Source organism: Mastigoproctus giganteus, chromosome 11 (genome assembly GCF_048544385.1).
Source record: "Mastigoproctus giganteus isolate SK-2022 chromosome 11, ASM4854438v1, whole genome shotgun sequence".
Classification (NCBI taxonomy): domain Eukaryota; kingdom Metazoa; phylum Arthropoda; class Arachnida; order Uropygi; family Thelyphonidae; genus Mastigoproctus; species Mastigoproctus giganteus.
Genome location: NC_143585.1, coordinates 61,422,531 through 61,445,451, shown reverse-complemented (window position 1 = coordinate 61,445,451; position 22,921 = coordinate 61,422,531). Strand labels below are relative to the sequence as shown.

The window sequence follows — 22,921 nt, the reverse complement described above, 5'->3', positions numbered from 1 at the left end:
CGAAAGGAGTCATACAGCAAATAATTTAGGCATCTGAGATGAGCAGTAGTTGAATCAACCGATAACTGAGATTCTGTCAGAAAAAGTACATGGGGTTTGGCAGACTGCAAGTGGAAATGGACATCGTTGAGATAAGAACTGAGACCACGTATATTTGTGAAATGAATTAGGAAGTCCTTGGGAGGTTTAGTTCTTTTCACAGATAAGCTTGCTCTATTAGTTTGACAATTCATGGTGTATTCAGTAGCATTAACAACTGCATTAACATCAATGTTTTAGCTCCACTCTGTGAATCTGTTTTAAAAATAAGCTGTTAGAAGAAAAAGAAAAATAGCATGTAGTAACCTGTAGGAGAAAATGTAGATTTGCAGTGTTCAAATGGATACCCTGAGCAAAGCTTATTCAGTCTGAAGATTTCTCTAGTACCTTCAGCAGAAAGTTCAAATGACACCCAACTCATGTCTGACCCATTCAGCAAGTTAATGAAAGGTGATGGTGAGGAAATACAGTGAAAGTATTTCAAACTGATAGCAAATACCATCAGACTGGGATAGTTATGTTACTGAGTCCTAATGATGAAAAGCCTGGTTCAGCGACGGCTGTGCATTATTTCTGAAGTCAGTTAAGCTGAAGGTTTGGTTTACTGTATTTGAAATTTAATTAATCCCAAGCGATTAATAGCCTTTCACAATATATTTAACATGCATAACTTTCTGTGCATACAACAATTCAAAATCCATTTTCATTATCACATAAAAGCTAGCCCAAAAGTCAATCAAGAAAAAACATATTACACATATAGCACTGGTCATGTTTCTAGACCCAAATGGGCTTACAAAAAATGAATCATAGTTAATTTCTTATAGTTCATTTCTTGCTGAGTACTGGAAATGTGAATTCTGGGTTAAACATGTCTTTTTGTAAGAATAACATCTGTATACACAAAGCTTGGAAATAAATTTAAACTACCACACATGAAACACTATACATTAAAGCATATATCTTTAACCAGACCTCTGTAACCAAGTGGCCAGGAACAGGAGTGCAACAGCACACACTCTGAGTAGACAAGGGTTCAAACCCATGACTACTAAATATAGTTGATCTGCCAACCTGCACTGGACCAGCGTGGCAGATTATGGTCCATTTTTCTCAATATGACTTGTTGAGGAGGCATCCATTCTGCAGTGGATTGACAACGGCTTCAGATTTTTATTTTTTTTTTATTTATATCTTTAACCACCTATCCCTAATTACATCACAACAGTAAAGCAACTGACTTTTCAATTAGTGTGTGTGTGTCTTCTATTTTTTAAAGGATACGCATGCAGTCTTAAAAAAAAAAAAAAAAAAAAAATAGAAAAGACTCAAAACAAAAACAGAATGACCTCAGTACAACACATTAATGGGAGTTTGCAAAAAAAAAAAAAAAAGTCCAGATTTAATGTAGATAAAAGGAGCCTACTTATTTAAAAACAAATTACAATATCTCTGAGACAATTTTTTTTAAATATACACAGATTTATATTTTTCTGTAGATTTAACTAATAAGATTTACAGTAAGAGAGATAACAAAATTATTATTAATATTAATTCCTAGTGGCAAATGATGCAAGTCAGCAAGCTTGTACAAAATCAGATAAAAAAAAAAGTACCCACATTATCTGTTCATCCTTTCTAAAAATTTGTCCAGCCCTTCCCTAAATTTATTCTAACTGTTCACTTCCATAACACCAGATACAAATTTGTAATTTGTTCCAATAATCAAATACCCACTGGCTGAAGGCAAACTTCTAGATATCTATTCCACAAACATCCTTCCTCAGTTTGAATTTATGCCCTCTCATGGGTGCAGAAAGGATTCCATCAGAAGCTTATTCAATACATTCAAAGCCTTAAACACAAAAATCAGATCTCCTTATAAGTGCCTGGTTTCTAGATACTGCAATATGCAAAACTGAAGTCTTTCTTGGTAAGGTTACTCATTTGTGTATTTGAGTGTTGCACTTCTCTGCACCCTTTCCAACAGATCCACATCCTCTCCCAAATGAGGCTTTCAGAACTGTATGCAGTACTCAAGATGCTGCCTAACCACTGCCTTATGCGATGGGATAGTTGGTTGATTTGGTTTTTTATAGCACAAAAACAACAAAGTTATAGTGTGCCAAGACAATATGCAATGGGATAATCACCTGCCTATCCCTGAATATCATTGACAAAACCTCATTAGCACTCTCTCTCTCTCTCTCTCTCTCTCTCTCTCTCTCTCTCTCTCTCTCTCTCTCTCTCCCCCTCCCTCCCTCTCCCCCCTCCCTCTCCCTCCACTGCTCAGAGAACTTCATATCTGACTGCACAATTAACCCAGTCTTTTTCATTCTCCATTTCCCTGGGTGTGTTTCCACACAATTTACATGTTAATTTGGCATTACTACACATACAAAGTACCTTACACTTGTCAATATTAAACTGCGATTGCTGCTTCTCAATCCATTATCTAATTTGTCTAGATGTTGTTGCAGTAGCATACCCTTATTACTGTGATTAACCATTCCACCAACCTTGATATCTGCAAACTCAGACATTAAGACTGATATACCTTCATAAATATCATTAAATAAATACAGAAAGTAACGATGAGCCCAGCACTGAACCCTGGGGAACTCCACTAATAACATTAGTCCAAGGAGAATAGTGCCCATTAATAATTATTCTTTGTCTTCTTGCACTCAATCCCCCCCACCTTATCCATAGTAGTAACGTGCCCTTAATGTCAACTTTTTACGTGCAACAGTATCAAAAGCTTTTCTGAAATCTATGTATAGGTCAAATTATTTTTTTCATCCAGTTCCTTCTTTACTGTGTCAGAGTATCCAATCAGATTGGTCAGACAAGATATCTCTTAACAAATTCATGCTGTGACTGCAGTATAATTGAGAGAGAGAGAGAGAGAGAGATAATCTTTAATGCCCTTCACGGCCAAAAAGCCTTTCTGTCTAGATAGTCCTACACTGATTCTTTCACCAGTGATTGTGCATTATTGTCCGTCATTGAGTCTGGAACAGAAGTCAAATTAACAGATCTATATATGTAATTACTCATATCACCCTTTGAGCCCCCCCTTATGAATTGGAGGTACATTTGCACATCTCCAGTACACAGACACCTCCCCTAAATCCAAGGATGCTCTCATAATCATGGTTAAAGGTTTTGCTGTCTCCCTTAATTTCAGTGTTAGTAACCTGAGCAGCAGCAGCATCATCAACAGTTAAATAACTCATACCTAGTGGACCAATATCATTCAGCCCCCTTCCTTCTAGGGTTTATGTTTAGAGCTAATGACATCTTTCAACTAAGATATACTTGAACTTAAGTATATCTTAGTTGGTATAAAAAGCCCAGTAGACTCTACAATTTCATTTCTGAATGCTTCCTGTTTAGAATTTGCCATTGGTAACTTCATCAGTTGGTCCCAATGCATTAAATTTAAAAACTGCCTCAGACATTGCAGTCACCTTTAAGAAAGAAAAGGCCCTTCCCTTTGTCCCTGACAGTAGTTTCATCTTTAATTAAATTCCACATCAATACATCATCCCACTGCCACCTAGTGGGTTTTTAATCTGCAGATTCTTAATACATGAAAGGTTGCTGCTGACAACCAGATCAAGAGTATTTCTTTTTCTTTTTGCCTCTCTAGCATGCTGGTGTGGAAAACAATCATCCAATAAATACACAAGTCTCCTTGCAGGACAAAAAAAAAAAAAAAAAGAAAAAGGGGGGGGGGGTGGATTCTAAGAGAAAAAAATTCATGAGCAAGGGGCAGACTTCAACGCTGCTGATGGTCTCTTTTTTTGTACACAATAAATACAGCGTTTTCCAACTTTCTAAAATAATTTTATTCAGGCTAATTTTGACTATAAAGCATTTAGGGCTTAAGCCTCAAGCTATGGAAAAGTCTAGACTATGTATAAGTATAGTGCGAAAGCATTAATAATACATAGCCAAATCTGAATGAACAGAATATTAGCAAAGTGGCATCGTTTTAAGTTATATCTCATATTGTGAATACCTTCACAATGAGTTGCCATGATATTGCACTACTTCGAATAAGTAACGCTTCACCTGAGGAGAAGACTAATGTTACTTATTCTCAGATGGATACCACCACCCAGATGGCACCGTTTCAGGGCTATTTGGCCCTTCTTCGGTGGGTGGGTAGGTACCCGAGTGATGCAATGATGGCAAAACAGTTATGAAGTATAACTCCACAATATGAGAGATGCCTGATGTATTTAGACTATAAAGCATTTAGGGCGTAAGCCTCAAGCTATGGAAAAGTCTAGACTATGTATAAGTATAGTGCGAAAGCATCAATAATACATAGCCAAATCTGAATGAACAGAATATTAGCAAAGCGGCATCGTTTTAAGTTGATGCTTTATTATTGATGCTTTCGCACTATACTTATACACAGGCTAATTTTTTAATATAAATTTTTGTCTGTTTAAATGTTAACTGTTACTTAATGCATTGGTGCCATGCTTAATTATTTAATTCACAGTCTCTTTGCTAGAAGACAGGCAGATCATGCAACTGTCCTTTGTTCAATAAATGTTTTTTTAAAATGTGCTGGTTGTGTGAGCTTTCTGGATGGATAGATACATAACTGGGCTTTTAAAATATTAACCATGGATTACCTGTGACTGTGTCACAGGTAATTCACGGTTAACTGTTGTTAACTACAACTCCTGAATTCAGCAACCACTCTTGATGCTACTTTATGATGGACGATTATTATGTAATGTCTCAACACATCCTTGTAAATTTTCTACCTAGTCAGTCTTTTCAAAATATTGTTTATAGCTCTCTTGTTTTGTAAAATTATTGGCTTTGGTGGATATGACTTTTATAAACAAAAAAAAATTAAAATAATAATATCTGAATTGAATAATTATTGGACTGCACACATACATTTTTTTATATATATATGTTAATAATTTATGTATTATTGTGCTTTACCTTTTCAAATAATGAAATATATGACACCACAAACTTTTCAAATACTCCTCATATAGTAGAACACACCATCATTTACTCATTTTCAATTATTAAAACCAGCAGTCCAGTATTAAAATCATGCGTATATGCAGAGCCTTTGTTTATGCACCACAGCGAATTTTATGGAAGCTATCATTTCATTACCTATGTCAAACAAAACCAAGGTGTTTCCTTCAGCTGGAGGAATATTAGAGAAGTGCTTAATCCAATAATCAATTTTTGGCTGGCTGTAGCTGAAATTAACATTAGTATTCAGATACTAATCTGAATTTCAAAATAATAGTTCAAGTTAATGCATTATGAAAAATTAATAATTAATAATACATGGTAAAAAAAAAAAAAACTTACTCCTCAGATTTTCCACAAGAATCAGTATGGCGAACTAATGTAGATGATGCAGATAAATGTGAGCCATCATTATACTGAATCCACACCTCACCATTAGCAAGCTGAAATCAATATCATAATAATATTGTTTGTGTTTCTAAAATATATCAAAATGTCCTTTTTTTATTCACTAAGGTTACTTTTCTCTTAGTAAAATCCCTTTCATCTCCAATAATACTGAAACTGTTTTATTAAATTACTTTTTAAAAGAATTTCAGAATTAATGGAAGTGAAAGAGATTTTACCAAAATAAAAATAATGGCAGAGAATCCAAGATATTTGGAATTGCATTATTGACACTATTACATTATTGACACCATTGCTAAATGTTTGTATCAGCATAGAGAGAAGCTGTTGGCTTATTTTGTATGACCTCTGTACCTTTGGATATATGTCGAGGTAGTTATATTTTTTGTTAGCTTTTGTCTCTCATATGTACGATCATTGCATGTGATCAAGGAATTAGCAAAAATTTGTTCCATAATGTAATGCTGAAAAAAAAAAACACCACTTTTATTACTGTGGCATAATTTGTGACTAAATAATTTTCTCCTCATAGACATAACCTAAAGAGACAATGGCTTATTTAAAAGCATGATTAAAGAAAAATTATTATATTTAAGTTATTTTTCAGATGCACAAGTGTTCTTTGAAATATAAGTACTACTGGAATTATAAAAGGAGATTAGAGTGGTCTCAGACAATTTTTAAATTCTATACAGCGGAGCTAACTAATGATGTTACCAACAACAAATTCTATATGTGAAGCAATCAGGGAAATAATCACAGAAGCTACTAGGTTTTTCATATCAACTAAGAAATACAGTTCAAGGGTTAAACCTAAATAGGTGTGACACGATCTAATGAGACATGTGGCAGAGAATAAAAATGCATGGGATGCATATAATTATCAGGTGATACAGAAGTCTATGGTAAATATAAACTAGTCTGCAATCAAGTCACAAAGGAGGTTAGGCAGGACAAGGCAATTTATGAGAAATCTTTGGCAAAGGATGCAAAGAAAAACAGAAAAAACACTTCTTTTCTTTTACAAGCACTAGAAGGAAGGGAATAAATCACATTGGTCCATTTCATATTGATGGTTTAACTGTTGATGATCCTGTTTAGGCTGCTGACAAACTGAATAAGTATTTTGCATCTATATTCACACATTAGGAATTTTTTAGGGAAGTGGATGCCACAAAGTTCATAAAAAAAAGTGCTAAATGATTTTATAATAACTGAGAGGAAAGTGGAAGAGAAATTGTTGAAATTAAACAAAAAAAAAGTAGCACCTAAGCATCTATCCCATTAAATTAAGGGAGGCAGCAAAGGAGGTAGGCAAGCCTTAGTGATAATTATGAGCATCTTCGGATTCATGGAGGTCGCTGTGGATGGAGATGTGCAAGTGTATCCCCAATTCGCAAAAAGGGAGATCAAAGAGTAACATGAGTAATTTCAGACCTGTTAGCTTAACTTCTATTCCAGGGGAAATAACAGAGTCACTGGTTAAAGAAGTAATGCAGGACCATCTAGACAGGAGTGCAGCTATACTTCAGTCGCAGCATGGGTTTGTCAAGGAGTGATCTTGTCTGACCAGTTTGATTGGATACTATGATGCAATAACAAAGGAACTGGATGCAAAAAAGAATTTTGATATCATTTACTTGGATTTTAGGATGCCTTTGATACTGTTGTACACAATAGACTGTTGTAAAAATTGGAGCAATGTGGCATTAAGGGAAAGTTATTGCAATGGATAAAGGGGTGGTTGAGTTGGAGAAGAGAGAGAGAGTTATCAATGGACACTGCTCTTTGTGAACTAATGTTATCAGTGAATTCACCCTCCAGGGTTTGGTGTGGGGTCCACTGTTGTTTTCTGTATTTATTAATGATATTGATGAAGATATATTAAGTTTACTGTCTAACTTTGCAGATGATGCAAAGGTTGGCAGGGTAGTTAATGCCAGTAATGATGGTATACTACTGCAACAAGATCCAGAAAAATTACACAGATGGGCTGAGAAATGGCAATTGACGTTTAACATTGACAAATGCAAAGTACTGCTTATAGGTAGCAGTAATCCCAGATTAATGTACCAACTGTAGCACTATACTCAGGGTAGTGGAAAATGAAAAAAGACAGGTGTAATTATGCAGTCAGATATGAAGTTCTCTGGACAGTGCAGACAGGCTCTCAGGACAGCACATAGGGTTTTTGTCAATGACGTACAGGAGTTTTGTTAGCCGGGATAATCAAGTGATTATCTCATTGTGCAAGGCAATGGTTAGAGACACCTTGAGTACTGTATAGTCTGGAGGCCACATATAAGGAAGGATGTAGATCTACTGGAACCGGTGCAGAGAAAGGCAACGAGACTGATGAGAGGAACAAAGGGGTACTCTCACCAAGAATGGCTTCAGTTCTGCAAATTGCATCATCTGGACCTGTGAGATGATCTGATTGAAGTGTTTAAGGTTCTGAATGGCTTGAGCAACTCAATACTGATGGGATCCTTCCTCTTTCTCAGATTATGCACATGAGGGGACATAAATTTCAACTGAGGAAGGATGGTTGTAGAGCAAATGTGCAGAAGTTTGCCTTCAGTGAGCAGGTGGTTGACTGATGCAACAAGCTTCCATCTGTTGTTGTTGTGAAAGTGGATAGTTTGAATAAATTCAAGGAAAAAATAGTCAAACTATTGGAGAGGATGGACAGGTGAAATGGGATTTATTTTGCCACTACTAATACTAATGTTGATGAAGGTATATAAAAGGCTTAATGTCTAAGTGTGCAGATGATACAAAAGTTGGCAGGGTGGTTAATAACAGTAATCAGGGTAAACTACTGTACCAAGATTTGGAAAAATAATGCAGATGTGCTAAGAAATAGCAGTTGAGGTTTAACATTGACAAATGCAAGATACTGCATATGGGTAGCAGTAATCCCACAGTAATGTACCAACTGTGTTGTATTACACTCAGGTTAGTGGAAAATGAAAAAGACCTGGGGGGTAATTGTCAGATATGAAGTTTTCTGAGCAATGCAGACAGGCAATGGGGTTTTTTTCTATGATATATGAGAATTTTGCTAGCAGGGATAAGGAGGTGATTACCTATTGTACAAGGCAATGGCTAGGCTGCATCTTGAGTACTGTATGCAGGTCTGGAAGCCACATTTTAGGAAGGATGCAAATCTGCTGGAATGGGTGCAGGTGCAGATAAGGGTAACAAAACTGGTGAAGGGAACAAAAGGGTGGTCTTACTAAGACAGGCTTTAGTTCTGTAAATTGTAACATCTGGAGACTATGCACCTGTGAGGTGATCTGACTGAAGGGTTTAAGGCTTTGAATGGCTTGAGAATGCTGATGGCATTCTTCCTCTTATCAGACTATACAAGGGAGCATAAATTTAAATTGAGAAAGGATGGTTGCAGGATAGATGTGCGGATGTTTGTCTTCAGCCAGCGGGTGGCTGATTGTTGGAATGAACTTCCGCAGGTGGCTGATTGTTGTGGAAGTGGGCAGCTTGAATAAATTCAAGGAAAAACTACACAAATTACTAGAGGGATCGATAAGTGCTACTACTAATAATAATGATATTCCATCATTTAACTTCTAGCATTTCATTTCACAGATCCTTGAAAGAAAGTTGTCACAAAGAAGATAAGACCACTTCAGAGAAAGTTAGCATACTTTTGTAAGTGATACCAAAAATTATTGCTTCCCAACTGTACGCAGTATAGTGTATTGTGACTAGATTTATATTTCCTGCATATTTTGTTCCCTTTTCTCACACTTTTGAAATTCCCAATCATCATACTGAAAACACATAAAATCGGTTACTTTACGGTTGTGTTCTATGTGAGAATTTGTTAATACCAACTGGTAATTTTTGCTCAACTAGATATGAAAAAGAATAAGTTATAGACTGCTTGACTTTCTAACTCTATTCCTATATGTTGTTTATGTGGTCTTTGTGTATGCATATCTATATTCAACATTTGCTTCAATGACTGTGATTTGGGGCTGTGAAAGGTTCTATTTCTCTTAACTGTTCCTAAATGCACTTACAAAATATAAAGCACCACACATACAGCTAACTGAAAGAAAGCTGATTAGTTCCATGAAAAATAATAGATGAGGGAGACACAGTAATATAGCTGTATTGAAGAGCACAAAACAAAATCAAGTGGTACAAGTACAGTCAATTGCACTGCCTTATTCACCACCATGCTAGTGGACAAGAGTATTTGTAATAGGAAATTAAGTTTTGCTCTAACTGGGATTACCCAAACTATTCGGACTGTCAAATTTTAAGGGGGGGGGGGGGAAGAGAATATTATTATTCATGTGGGGACTAATGATATTAAGCATACGCGATCTGATGATTTGTTAGACAAATATAGGACCATGCTGAAGAAATGCCACTAGTTAGGTCACAATGTCTATGTGTCTGTAATTCTGTCTAGGCACGACAGGAGGGATTATATGCCGAAAGCCTTGTGGATTAACTCAAGACTTGAAGAACTCTGCAAGGCTTTTGGAGGGAAATTTCTATCAGCTTGCAGGTAGAAGGAATTTGTTTTGTAGAGACGGGATACATTTAAACAAAGGTGGTGCAAGGGTTTTTGCCAGCATTATTGAAGATACCTTAAAGGTTCAAGGAAACTGTTAGTTTGGGGGGGGGGGGCAAGGGTAATAGTCAACACGAAAGTCAGTTCTGCTATAATGCGTATTTTGACAGTGTGAGTATAATGCGATTTTTGTGTTGGCTCATGCACGATTTCGTCTGCGAGTAATACCAGGTGAACGCAAAACCTGGCACCAAGCCGAACATAGCATCCTGTGTAGCAATATATAAAGTTTACGAAGCTTAAAAATGTCAAATGTGTGAGAGCTATATTTCCCATTTACCATAGTTGTATTGGTCGGAGACACACTGTTGTCATTTGCTGTATTCACATGATAACATGTTATATTATCGGTCGACTGATGTTTTCGGGAGCTTGCATTTTTCAGTTCGAACAGAAATTTCACGAGGCGGGATAGCGTGAGCGGAGGAGCACATTTCTGGAGGTCACTACCATAAAACAATAAAAACAATTTGCAGTTCCCAGTTTATTGGGCTTTTCTGTTGGTACAATCTAATTATAGACGGGTAGTATACTCGATCTTATTGCATTTTCAATAATACTGATAGCTGGAATTGTGTGGGTTTTTACATTGTTATGGTGAAATGTGTTTTCCCCTGCCATGAAATCTTCAATCATATAAAAAAAAACATAAATAAAATTTCAGAATCTTCTCTTCATTCCTATTTTTTAAGCTTCCTATTTTTAAAGCACGAAATCGTTACTGCTTATCTCACTTGTGCATGCTGTGTTCGATGTTATTGATTGCTTATCTATCTTTTATATTATTTTAAATTTTACAATAAAAAAATTAAAAAAAATGTCAGTGAACAGAAATATCAATTAGTATGCATATATTACAGTGCAATATTTACTGTAATATTTATTTATTAGAAATTTAAGATGATTTATTAGAAATTTAGCTGGTGTTAGCAATTTTATTGGGTTTCTAACTTTTTTTAGTGTTTTACTTACCACATTGAACTTTTTTTTTTTGAGTGCTCTGCCCCATTCCTATTTTTCCCATAAGCCCTGTTGTTTTCAATACACAAAATGCCATAACGCAGAGATTTTTAGGAATACAAGAACCACGTTATAGCAGAATTGACTGTATGGACATGCGTTTATCTGATAAGACTGGTCAAAGTTACACTTGCACACACCTCAAGAGTTCTTGTTTGTTACTGCAACAGAACATATCAGCAAGATGTTCTGAGGGCAGAAACGTTTCAAATGAGCAGGTAGATAATGCCAGGGAAGCAAGCTTAAATAACTTTAAAGGGTGTGTCAGGGTAGTTAACTATACAAGAACACTAAATCTTAATTGTTTATATAGTAATGTCAAAAGTGACGTCAATAAAATAAGTGAATTCGAACTGCTGGTTAGGACAAGTAACGCTGACATAATATGGCTTACAGGAATGGGGTGCCACATAGAGATAGGGGATGATGAGATTCAGTATGGTATGTATAATGTATTAGGAAGGACAGGGAAGATAAAAGGGGTGATGGGGTAATGCTTCCTATCAAAAGCGGCCTGAGCACGACGAAAGCTTTTCCGGATTCAGACATTTCACATGATACTATACAATCTGTATGGTGTGAGATTGTTGGAAGCAAAGGTATAATGAGAGTAGGAGTAATCTACAGGCCAGGTGATTGTGAAGATTATGATGAGAGCCTCTACATGCAAATGAAATTGGCAAGTAAGTGTGAATGTCTTATTATGGGCGATTTTAATTTGCCTCTAATTGATTGGAGCAAATGGGAAGGAAACTTCACATGGGGGCAAAATTTTTAAATCAACTAGACCAAGGGTGGCCAATGTATTAGGAAGCTTTAATTCGCAGCTTTAATTTTGGTCGATCACAACGAATTTTAAATATACAGTCATGCCTTGATTTGCATGGTCAGGTATATTACCAAAATTTTATATTGCGCAGAGGGTTTCGCTACCTATGTGTTATTCTTTTTTTTAACCAAGCTTCAAAAATAGGAATGAAGAGCAGATTTTGAAAATTTATTTATTTTTTTTTTTTTGCATGATTGAAGATTTCATTGAAGGAGAAACACATTTCACCATAATAACATAAAATACCACAGAATTCCAGCTGTCGGTATTATTGCAAATGCAATAAGATTGAGTTTACTACCCGTTTATAAATAGATTGCACTAACAGAAAATTGCAAATTGTTTTATGGTCGTGACCTCCAGAAATAGCTTTAGAGAAATATCACAAAGGCATTCAAAACTGATTCTTATAAGGATATAACCAAACAGAGCAATAAACGGTGGTGGGTTTGTCCGGTTATTTTGGAAACAACTTCCTCATTTGGGAATTCTCTTTATCAATTATCCTATGTTAGCTGTTCAGACAGAATATTTTTCCGGTTCGCACAACTTAAAGTGTTTTAATCGGTAAGCATTGCTTTTGCTGATTTAATAACTGGACAGTATTTATATTTTAATTTAATACCTTTTGATTTAAAATAATACTATGAAAAAGAATAAAATGTATCATTTTCATCAAGAGTGGGAACTAGAATACTTTTTTGTAATTGTGAAAGAAAAATGTTGCTGTTTGATTTGCAATGCTTCCGTGAATGCTAAACCCAAAAAAGAAAATTTAGAAAGGCACTTCAATGCATTCCATGGTAAATACCAATCGGATTTTCTAGCTAATAGTGACCTTAGAAAAAATAAATTAGAAGAACTTAAATCCAGATTATTCGCGCAACAAAATTTCCTCATGACACCTAATTTACAATCTAAAGCAGTAACTGTGGCATCATTTAAAGTGAGCCATCATCTTGCAAAAAATGCAAATCATTTTCTGATGGTCAATTCATCAAATACGCATTTTTAGAAATAACAGATTCTCTTTATGAAAATTTTAAGAACAAAAATTAAATTAAAAGTGCTCTTCAAGATCTACAATTATCTAAAAATATTGTGATGCAATGCATCGAAAAAATGAGTAAAAATGTGAGCGAATAATTGTGTGCTCATATTGCTTTACAACTAGACGAATCTACAGACGTCAGTGATAACAGCTCAATTGCTTGTTTTTGCTGGTATGTTTTTCGATGATTCTGCCACTAGAGAAGAACTGCTGTGTATGGTTTCATTAAAAGAAAGAACTAAAGGCCTTGATATCTTTAACTCATTCAAACATTTTATTGAAAAAATTAAATTACCACCATTAAATTACCACCATTGGAGCTAAAGCAATGACTGAGCATCTTAACAGATTCATTGCATTGTGCCAAAAGGATGATGAATTCCCAGATTTTTTGAGTTACCACTGTATCATCCACCAACAAGTGTTAGCCAGCAAAAGATTAAATACTAAAAGCATTATGGACATTGCTTTTGAAATTGTGAATTCCATCAGAGGACAATCTCTTCAAAGGAGACTTTTCAAAATGCAACTCGATGAAAAATAATCAGATCTGATATTACACACAGATGTGAGGTGGCTGAGTCAGAGTACGTTTCTACAGAGATTTCGAAATTTGCTGAATGAAATTAAAAAATTTGTTGATCAAAGGGGAGATGATTATCAGCAGCTACAAGATACGGAGTGGTTGTGTGATCTGGCTTTTTTGGCTGATTTTACCAGTAAATCAAGTGATCTGAATTTGGAATTACAAGGAAAAAATAAAAATGTGGGTAACATGATTAGTAGTATTTCTGCATATAAATATCAATTTTTGGCAATGGCTAAGGATTTCAAAGAAAAAAAATTCGACCATTTTGCAAATATGCAAGATCATTTGTAAAAATATCCTCTTTTTGAATTTAATAGTGACAAATATGTTTCTGAAACTGAGAATATTGTGGATGATTCTGAAACCAGAATCAGTGATTTTATAACAATTGAAGACATTGTTCAATATATTTCTTATCCATTTAATGTCCACTTAGATACGAAACAAATTGCAGAAAAAAATCGCTGCGATTTTTCACATGGAGAAAATATTACTTGAAAATGAAATTATTACATTGCAAAACAATTAGGAAGATTCCTAAAAGTCAGATCATCAGAAGAAGACTTTTGGAAATATGTTTGCCAAGAAAAGTACCCAAATGTAAAAAAAATGCAGTGAACTTTTAAATTCCTGTTTTGGTTCCACATATCTGTGTGGATCGGCCTTTTCATATTTGAAACAAACAAAGACGAAGAATCACTGTGCTCTTACAGACTTGCATATAGAAGATTCTTTATGGTTGGCCTTATCACAGTATATCCCTAATTTTGAAAGCTTAGCGGATGACATGAAGACACAAACTTCACATAAATTAAAATTTTAAATACATATGAATTTAAAATAAGAATTCTGAATTGTATTGAATTTTAAAATTTATAAAAATTTTTCGATATGTGCTGATTAATTTTTTTAACCTTGTGCAATGAAATTTTTGAGATGGTAGATTGCAGCACATTTTGAAGGAAAAAAGTAGATCGCATCACAAATTAAGTTGGCAACCCCTGAACTAGACAATTGCTATTTGTATCAACATGTCAGGAAAGTACTAGGGAAAAGAATATTCTAGACCTCATCATCACCCATGAACCAGATGACATAATAGGGCTGACAGTACAGGAACCAGTAGCAGGAAGTGATCACAGAGTTCTACGGTAGACAACGAAGAGAGAGGTGGCAGTAGTTAAAGGCAAAGGAATGGGTTATAATTTCAGGAAAGGAAATTACAGCGGCTTAAGATGCTACATGGCCTCTATTAACTGGATAGATATTTCACAGAGAGTGAATACAATTGAATTATGGTATACCTTTAAAACATTAATCACAGAAACCTTGAATGCTTATATACCATTAAAAAAAAAAAATACTCCACAAGGAGAATTCCAAGTTGGATGAATAAGAAAGTTACTAGATTACTTGAGCAGAAAAGGACAGCATGGAAAAGTTACAGAGTAATAAAAAAGTACTGAAGCCTATAATAGCTACAAATTGATCTGTAATAATGCCACAGAAAAGGTTAGCTGTCAAAAGCAGATTATGAATAATTGCTGGCAAAAAAGAGCAAAGATGGGGGAGAGGAAAGATAAGGAATTCTTCACATATATAAATGAAAAGAAGAGAATAGAAGGGCAAACCAGATTGGATCCTTATGTAATGGACGTGGGTTAGTATTAGATACCCCCAGGTGAAGTTGCAGGTGAACTGAACAGTTACTTTGCATCAATGAGAAATTATGGGAGTGAAGTTGGAAAAAATGTAATTAATGAAAACGCTTTCAAGCCTAAAGGCCAGTAAGTGCACTGAACCATTGAGGCTAATTATGAGACCATCACTGGACCTCAGGAATGATTCCGTTGAATTGGAAAAGTACCAATGTATCTCCAGTATATAAGGTTGGTTCTAAGAGTGGTGGTAAATTACCGGCCGGTTAGTCTAACTTCAGTAGTAGGGAAAATCATGGGTGAAATCATCAAGGGTAGAATTTCAAATCATTTAGATAGAAATGGAATTCTGAAGGATACTCAGCATGATTTTGTAGAGGGAATATCATGTTTAACTAATCTGGTTAGCTATTTTGACAGGGTCACTCAAGAGCTGAACTTAGGGAATAATTTCGACATTGTTGATTTGGATTTCAGCAAAGCATTTGACTCAGTCCCACATATGCAGTTACTTTATAAGCTGGAACAGGTTGGAATAATCACAGGGAAAATCCTTAGATGGATAGCTGGATGGCTTCAGGGCAGGAGGCAGGGGTTGTGATAAATGGTTATTCCTCAGATTGGGTTGATGAAAGAAGAAGGTCCTATTATTGATCCCCAAGGATCAGTAATGGGACCACTGTTGTGTTTGATTTTCATAAATGACATCAGTGAAGGGATAGAGAGCATGATGTCTAAATTTGCAGATGATGTAAAGATCGATAGAGTAATTAATGATCACCGCCAAACAAAGCTTCTTCACAGTGACCCAGATGGACTTCAAGAATGGTCAGAAAAATGGTAGCTGTGATTTTATACAGAAAAGTGTAAGGTTGGGGAACAGTAATCCCAAAATAACTTATACACTTGGTGGAGTTGAACTAAAGCCGGTAGTGGAGGAAAGGGACTTGGGTATTACGATACGGTCAGACAAGAAGTTCTCCAAGAATTGTAGACTGGCTACAAGGAAGTCCCGTGGTGTCCCATCGATGATTTATCAAACAATTGCTAGTAGAGATAAAGATGCCATTATATAAGGCTATTGTTAGACCACACTTGGAATACTGTGTTCAAGTATGAACACTGCACCTAAAAAAAGAAAGACATTGTGCTTCTTGAAAGAGTCCAAAGATGGGTAACTTGCCTGGTGAGTTCAGCAAAAGAGCATCCATATGAGGAAAGACTTTGAATATGTCGGTTGCACAGCTTGAGAACTAGGTACCTTGAAGGAGACTTGATTGAGAGGAGAGGCATATGAGATTGCTCTGAGAGGCATAAGCAAAATGAATGAGGATGAAATTTTCACATTTATGACTCTAGAACAAGGGGCCACAATTTTAAGTTATGGGGGGGGGAGATGTTTAGACTGGATTGCAGGAAGTGTTATTTTAGATAGCTATAAATTACTGGAATAAGATACTTAACAGGAGAAGGGAAATCATAGGTGTCTATTTCCTTTTCTTTTACTATTATTTTATTTATTTTTTTGTTATTTTAATTTTATTTATTTTTCTTGGCTGGTACAGCATAAGCTGCACCAGCCAAAAAAAAAAAATAATAATAATAGGCTTCCTTGCACCATGTGGCCATTGCTAATACTAATGCTATTCAGGCTAGAACCATTTGGCTTCTGTAACCCTAGGCTATGTAATAGTAGTAATGGCATGTGATGCAAGAAAGCAAGTGCATGAGCTTATTCAACATCAGCCAAAAAAAAAAAAAAAATCACACAACCATTCCTTCTAAATGTTTGTCCAGTTCCTCAAATTTATTTAACCTATCAACTTCCACAACGACAGATGGAAGTTTGTTCCAACCGCTGGCTAAAGGCAAATTTCCATACATCTATTTTACACCTGTCTTTCCTTAATTTGAATTTATGCCTCCTTAGGTTCGTAATCTGAACAAATGGAAGAATCCCATCAGAATTCAGCGTGCTCTACCCATTCAAGGCCTTATACACCCCCAATCAGATCACCGTGCAGGTGCCTAGTCTCCAGCCTCTGTAATTTGCAGAACTTAAGTCTCTCTTGGTAACAGGATCCCTTCATTCTCCTCACCAATCTTGTTGCCCTTCTCTGTACATGCTCAAGCAAATCTACATCCATTCTAAAATGAGGCCTACAGACCTGTACGTAGTACTCAAGGCGTGGCCTGACCATTGCCTTATACAGAGGGACAATCACCTCCTTTTCCCTGCTAGAAAAATTCCTATATATCACTGACAAAACCCCATGACCTGCCCTGGCAGCCTGTCTGCATTACTCAGAAAACTTCATATCTGACTGCGCAATTACTCCCAAGTCTTTTTCATTTTCTACCACCTTAAGTGTAGTACCACACAGTTGGTACGTTTCTCTGGGGTTACTTCTACCCATACGCGGTACTTTGCATTTGTCAAGGTTAAATTTCAGTTGCCACTTCTCAGCCCATTTGCCCAAATTTTCTAGATCCTGTTGCAGCAGCACACCGCCATTACTGTCATTAACAACCCTGCCAACCTTTGTATCATCTCCAAACTGCGACACTAAGCCTGATATACCTTCATCAATATCATTGATAAATATACAAAACAACAGTGGACCCAACACCGAACCCTGTGGGACTCCACTAATAACATTAGTCCACAAAGAGCAGCACCCATTGATTACCACCCTCTGTCTTCTCCCACTCAACCATCCTTTTATCCATTGTAGGAACTTACAATTCCATACATAACTTTCTTTATTTCTTTAAATAATTATATATAATTATTTCTTTATGTATGGAATCACAAAAATCTACACACAAATTGCAGCAATTTCAAGCTCTTCATCTATTCTGCCCATACAGAAACTCCCAATGCCTTTCAAAAAAAAAAAAAAAAACCAGGAAAAAGAAGTGTTTTCTTTACTTTTCTACTGAAAATTCTAGAAATTTTTATTAGTTATAGTGCAGACAGGAAAAATTCAATATCAAGTATGAAATGCTACTAAGCCTTTTAGTTCATTTCCATTGTAAGTTCCCTGCACTAAAGCTCACTTTGGAAAGGAGATACCTCACATGCTCAATTTTCCAGCATGAAAGGAAAAGTTTGGCCTAGTCGGAGCCATAGTTGATTTGCTCAGCTAAGTGGGTCTTCTTCTTTATCTTCGCCTTCTTCCCACGTGCGCCTCCATAGCCAGGTGGGAAGGAGCAGCAGCGGCGCGTAGCACACGCTTCTTGATTAGACCGGGGTTCGAGCCCGTCACCACCAAATACGGAGGATGCAGAAAGGTTAGGGAATGACCACCACATATCCCGGAGCAATATGGCCTTAGTTGCTAATGCTCCTAAAAACCAAATAACAATCTTCCAACGTTTATATGGGGTCAGCATTTCTGTCCTTAATTCTTTTCCTCCATTCCTTCCTATCCTGGGCTTCCTCTCTCCTCCATCCCCTCTCTTTTAAATCCTCTGCCACCTTGTCCTTCCATCTCAGCTTAGGTCTTCTCCTCTTCCTCTTCCTCTTCCCTATCACCTCCAACTTTTCGTACCTCTTCCTCACATACTCCTCACTTCTTCGTTCCACATGTCCAAGCCACCTCAACCTAGATTCCTGCATTTTTTTTACCCAGAGACCCCACCTTAACCGTACCTCTGATGTAGTTGTTTCTTATCATGTTAGTTGTTTCCTGTCCTTCCTCGTCACACCACACATCCATCTTAGCATCCTCATCTCCGCCACCACTTCCATCTTTTTCTCCCGGGCCCTTGTAATCGCCCATGTCTCAGCACCGTACATCAATGCGGGTCTAACCACAGTTTTATACACTCTTCCCTTCATTTTACAATTTACTTTCTTATCACACAGCACCCCACTCATCTTTCTACAGTTCAACCATCCACACTGCACTCTGTGCTGCATTTCTGCACTCAGTCCTCCATCCCTCTCAACGTTCGATCCCAAATATTTAAATTTCGAAACTGATGGTAGCTTTTCCTCCTGCAGTTCTATAGAGCTCTCATCATCTCCATTTAATACCATATATTCTGTCTTTGTTCTACTTATCTTCATGCCTCTGTCTTCCAACGCTTTCCTCCATTCCTCCAATTTCTTCTCTACCTTTCCTTGAGATGGTTCGCGCAGTACGATATCATCCGCGAACAGCATACTCCATGGTGCTCTACTCTTCACTTCTCTCACCGACACATCCATTACCAGATCAAACAGATATGGGCTGAGAGCTGATCCCTGGTGCAGTCCAACTTCTACAGAGAACCCCTCAGTCATACCTACACTACTCTTAACCTGAGTCACTGCTCCCTCGTACATTTCCTTCATAAGCCTTATGTACTTTTCTGATGCACCCTTCTCCCACATGCATCTCCATACCTCTTGTCTGGGCACTCTATCATATGCTTTTTCCAGATCTATGAAACCATGTGCAACTCTACTTGCATCTCCCTGTATCTTTCCATCACCTGCCTTAAAGCAAAGACTGCATCTGTTGTTCCTCTTCCCGGCATGAAACTAAACTGTTCCTCTCTTATTTCCGTCTCCTGCCTTATCCTTCCTTCCACAATTCTCTCCCAGATCTTCATTGAGTGAGACATTAACTTTATTCCCCTGTGGTTCCCACATTCCTGCACATCCCCCTTTCCTTTATAGATTGGCACAAGTATACTTTCCCTCCACTTATCGGGTATCCTCTCCTGCTGCCACAGTTTTTCCATAAAGTCCCATAGGATATCAATCCCTTCTTCTCCCAGACTTCTCCATACCTCTACTGGTATCTGATCAAAACCTACTGCTTTTCCCCTCTTCATTTTTCTGAGTGCGGTTTCCACTTCTTTCCTGCTTATGTCTTCCACTACTCTTTCATTAGTCTCTCCATCCTCGCATAGTGCTCTTAGGTTTTCCTCATTTAGTAACTTCTTAAAATAGTCACTCCACCTTTCCTTAACCTTCTTCTTGTCATGTATAACCACTCCCCTCTCATCTTTAATCTGTTTTATTGATAAGTCTTTTGATGCCTTGTCTCTCGCTTTGGCTATTCTCATCAATTGCCTATCTCCATCTTTCCTTTCCAGTTCCCCATAGGCCTCGTCCACTGCCCTTGCCTTTGCTATTGCCACAGCCCTTTTTGCCTCCTTATTTGCTAATTTATATGCTTCTTTATCTTCCTGGCTACTTGTTAAATCCCATCTTTTCTTCTTCTCCTTTTGTTTTATCACTGCGTGCACTTCCTCATTCCACCACCAGGCCTCCTTTCCCTCCGGCACAATTCATTTTTCTGATGTTTTTCCCAACAACTCTTCTCCAACTTTCCTTATGATACAACTATTTAACTTCCACCACTCTTGCACGTCTTCCGGTAACTTTATTCCTTTTAGCACCTTTTCCCTAAACTCCTTCTTCAAACCCTCCTCTTTCAATCTCCACTATTTTATTCTTTTCTCCCTGTCTTGAATATTTCCTACTTTTGTCCACTGCAACCTCCCAATCGACCACGAGCAATCTATGTTGTGCAGACACACTTTCTCCATTTATCACCTTGCTCTTCCTCATTTCCTTTAGATGCCTCCTACGGCACATGATATAGTCAATCTGGCTTGTCCTGGCTTGCTAAGCTAAGTGGGTCACATAACTAATTTAGATCAGAAATAAACCATACCTATTTTTTGTGTGCAAAGTAGAAAAGTGCACACTCTCACAAATTCTTTTTGAAAATAAAATTATTATACATTCTTTAGTACATGTTGCAATCTACTAACAACATTTCAAAGAAATTCCTACATTGGCAGGTTCACTACAAATTGCAAAAAAAAAAAAAAAAAAAAAAAAATCAAACAGAAAATGCTACATTGCACACTAGATGAAAAACAAAGGTCATGTTTCTCACACAAAACTGTTCTTGAAAACAATATACAGTTGATTCCGGTTAATTGGGACAAATCGGGACTAGTGCATTTTGGCCCGATTAAGCTGCTGCCCCAATTATCCAAAGTTTCACGTAAAAAAAAGTTAAAAATACAATGGACCCCCGCTTTACAACTGGTTCACTGTACAATCAAATCACATTGCGATGGAGTCACCTAAGTAAAGTACCGTTCACCATACGATGTGTAGTAAGCGCTGTTCATTGTGATCACGTTTGTGAATCGAATTTTAGTTCTATTAAACAGCGATTATAATTAGCGAAAACAGGAGGAATATTATCCACAGGCTATAAAAGTAAAGATATATTAAGCACAAATTTATCCTTTATTACCTTACCAATTAAAAAATTAAATGATATGTGAAAATCAGAATTAATACATACTGTAATATGTACATACTAACTAGTTGACATTTCTGTTCACTGACATCTGTGGGTGGGGGTTAAAAATCAAAACAGTAAAAAGATAAGCAATCAATAACAAAGAACACGGCACACACAAATTGCAAGTAACACGATACGCACAAGTGAGAACGGAATAACAAGTTATGAATCTTTAAAAATAGGAATGAAGAGAAGATTATGAAAATTAATTTTTTTATATGATTGAAGATTTCATGGAAGTGTAAACACATTTTACCATAATAACCCACAGAATTCCAGCTGTCGGTATTATCGCAAATTCAATAAGATCGAGTTTACTATCCGTTTATGATAGATTGCACTAACAGAAAAGCCCAATAAACAGGTGACTGCTAATTGTTTTTATTGTTTTATGGTTGTGACCTCCAGAAATCGGACCGAACCACGTGGTACGGTTGGAGACAATCGTAGTGTGATCTCCAGTGCTGCAGTCTCCTGTCCCGATTAAACGGCATGTTGTCCCAATTAAGAGAAGTAAACCCTGGCTATTTTCTCGATTGGGTTCTGTTTTTTAAGATTTGCACCAAATAAACGGCTGCCCTGATTAACCGGTGGCCCAAATAACCAGAATCCACTGTTCTATATCACCTTTCATAGACGTGTACTTGATCTTGTATTGTACTGTATTGTAGCAAAATTAAAAAAAAAAAAAATTTCTGTTGGAAGCTGCATTATAAACTTCCAAAAACTGGTATCAAACTAAAACCTGTTCATTTATTATTACCTTGCTTGTATGTATGCACACACACACAAAACAGCATGCTTCTCATAATGTATAATTTTTTGAAAACTGTATTGTTACAAAATCTTTCTTTGATAATAAAAAAAAAATTCAGAGAAATCTGTTGTTGAAAGCAATATAAACTTCAAAAAATGCATAAAAAAGAAAATAAACTGGAATAAATGCAATTTTTAAAAAAAAAATAACTATTATAATTATTAATACAATACTCAGTCTGTAATCCCAATAACAGTTTTACTAGATCTTTATCATATTGAGTTTTTAGTTTTGGGTGTACGGGATTATAAGTATATTTTTAATTTCTGAAATCCAAATTATTTGGTATTAACAGTAAATTGGGATTGGGACCCAAGGCCCAATGCATATGCATCAATATAAAATACAATACTCATTTACCTGTAACCGTTGTGGACTGTGGTCAGTACAAAAAAGCCTTAAGGCAGCTAAATATTCCGATTTTATAGATGGCTGTGTATGCCCTCTAGTCTACTTTAGCATGTTTGTCAATAAACATAATTATACTTTAAATTAATTAATCGATCTATTTATTTATTGTTTGCTGTTTGAATTACATATTGAGTGCTGGTATTAA

General features: G+C 36.4%; 1 long non-coding RNA gene across 1 annotated transcript in view; it reads right to left on the bottom strand.

Annotated features, from left to right (window-relative positions):
- The window catches only part of LOC150078050 (uncharacterized), a 40,585-nt gene that overhangs the window by 11,907 nt on the left and 5,757 nt on the right, over window positions 1-22,921 (bottom strand). Inside the window, exon 2 of the long non-coding RNA XR_016547634.1 lies at window positions 5,404-5,504. This is a non-coding gene — a long non-coding RNA (uncharacterized LOC150078050). The remainder of the gene's footprint in view (window positions 1-5,403; window positions 5,505-22,921) is intronic.